Raw genomic sequence first — 2,742 nt, forward strand, 5'->3', positions numbered from 1 at the left:
GTAGAGGTATTATGTGTTCTCACCATCAGCGAGAGAATAAGAGTAGAATGGTTTAATCATCGATGATAGAATAAAATCGCACGACAAAATAAGAAAGAAGTGATATTGTTCCTAAACTTCATAGCCTCTGAGAGATAAGTACAGACGTCTCCGTACCGATCCTTCAGACTCTACTAAGCTTGCTTGTGACTCGTGAGACCTATGTAACCTAGTGCTCTGATACCAACTGTCACGACCCAAAATTCTCACCTTCGGACCGTGATGGCACCTAACATTTCACTTACTAGGCAAGCCAACGTTAGAATAATATTATCTATTTTTAAAATAATTTTTAATTTATTAATAAAAAAGAAACAACTGCGAAAGCAAAATTTTAAATATAGTGAATAATCCATAAAAACAACGGTGTTTAAATACCATCCCAGAATTGGTGTTACAAGTGCACGAGCTTCTAGAATGAATACAAATAAAGATCTGAATAAAATAAAGCTGTCTGGAAATAAACACACAGCTAAAGTAAAATAGACGGGGACTTCAGAACTGCGGACGCCATGCAGTTATACCTCAAGTCTCCTCTGGTAGTTGAAATCCGAGCAAGTCTATGGTACGCTGCTGGGACCAACTCCAAAATCTGCACAAGAAGTGCAATAGTATAGTATCAGTACAACCGACCCCATGTACTGGTAAATGCTGAGCCTAACCTCGACGAAGTAGTGATGAGGCTAAGGCGGGTCACTTACATTACCTGTACGCAATATTAGTAACAACAACAATAATAGAAATAAATCAGGTAACTCATTTAACATAATTGAAGCCAACTCAACAGTCATAACCAATTATCATTTTCATCAATTCTGTTGCAGCGTGCAACCCGCTCTCACAATATATTCACATTCAATTCTGTTACAGCGTGCAACACGCTCTCACAATATATTCACATTCGGTTCTGTTTGCGGCGTGCAACCCGCTCTTCCAATATATTCATTTTAATCAAGTTTGTTGCGGCGTGCAACTCGATCCCCCAATATATATATATATGTATGTCGACTTTTAAATAAGTCTATTGCGGCGTGCAACCCGATCCTCCAATATATTTATTATAATTAATTTTATTGCGGCGTGCAACCCGATCCTCTAATATATTCATTATAATCAATTCTGTAGAAGAAAGTTCCCCAATAAATGTAAAAATTAATATAAAATTATAAGACAACAAGCATACAATAATTATGATTTAATTATGAAACAAACAAAGGCAATAGCAAATTATTATGAAAATCAGAGAGAAAATATGCAGTTTAATATTTAATATGCTAAATGCCAAATAACAATTAAGGCACATAATTCAAATAGCATGTAACAATTAATACAGGAATTCAAGAATTAATATTTGACAAAGAACAAGAGAGAAATAATTATTATAATAATTAATTCATGATTTAAAATAATTTATGATTTTTCAAGTAAGCAGACAAACAATTAATTTGATGACGTATAGACACTCGTTACCTCGCCTATACGTCGTTCACATATAATTCACATAACAAATAATTTAAGGGTTCTATTTTCTCAAGTCAAGGTTAACCACGACACTTACCTTGCTTTGCAAATTTCAATCAATTATTCAACCATAGCTTTTCCTTTTAAATTTGTCTCCGAAAGTTTCAAATATATTCACAAACAATTCGATATATTCAATACTAATCATAGGAATTAATTCCATATAAATTTATAATTTTTTCGGATAAAAATCTGAAATTCATTAAAATATTCGGCAGTGGAACCCACGTCTCAAATCCCGAAAAAACATATGAAATCCGAACACCCATTCCGAGACAAGTCCAACCATACAAAAATTATCCAATTCCGATGTCAATTAGACCTTCAAATCTTAAATTTTTATTTTTTGAAAGATTTTAAAAAAATTCCAATTTCTTTTATCTAAATCCGAAATATATGATGAATATAGGCTTAGATTTATGAAATACAATCACTATATGATAAAGAACACTTACCCCAATTCGAAATCGTGAAAAACACCTTTGAAATCGCCCCTAAGCCGAGTTATAATTGAGGGTTTGTGAAAAATGAGAAAAATCTCGTTTTGGTTCTGTTTTAAGTCACAGGGGTCAGGCCGCCTTCGCGTTCGCGAAGGGCCTGTCGCGTTTGCGATGAGTAGCAGCCAGTGGCTTTCGCGTTCGCGAGTCCTCCTTCGTGTTCGCGATGGCTTTTTCCCCCCGGCCTTCGCGTTCGCGTACCAGTGTTCGCGTTCGCGTATAAGGACAACTGACCCCTCCCCCAGGCCTCTAAAGCTTCGCGTTTGCGGTCCAATCTTCGCATTCGCGAAGAAGGAAAATTCGGCCAGTTCAGTTTGCTCTTCGCATTCGCGAGAGTACATTCGCGAACGCGATGAAAGAAATACCAGAAGCCCAAAGTCTACAGAAAACCAGATTTCCTAAGTCTGAAATCATCCCGTAGCCTATCCGAAACTCACCCAAGCACTCGGGGCTCCAAACCAAACATGCACACAAGTTCTAAAATATCATACGAACTTGCTTGCGTGATCAAATCGCCAAAATAACACTTAGAACTACGAATCGGACACCAAATCAAAGGAAGTTTTCAAGAAAACTTTAAAACTTATATTTTTACAACCGGACGTCCGAATCACATCAAATCAACTCCGATTCTCACCAAATTTGGCAGACAAGTCATAAATATTATAGTGGAACTATACCGGGC

This window comes from Nicotiana tomentosiformis, chromosome 12 (assembly GCF_000390325.3).
Source record: "Nicotiana tomentosiformis chromosome 12, ASM39032v3, whole genome shotgun sequence".
NCBI lineage: Eukaryota > Viridiplantae > Streptophyta > Magnoliopsida > Solanales > Solanaceae > Nicotiana > Nicotiana tomentosiformis.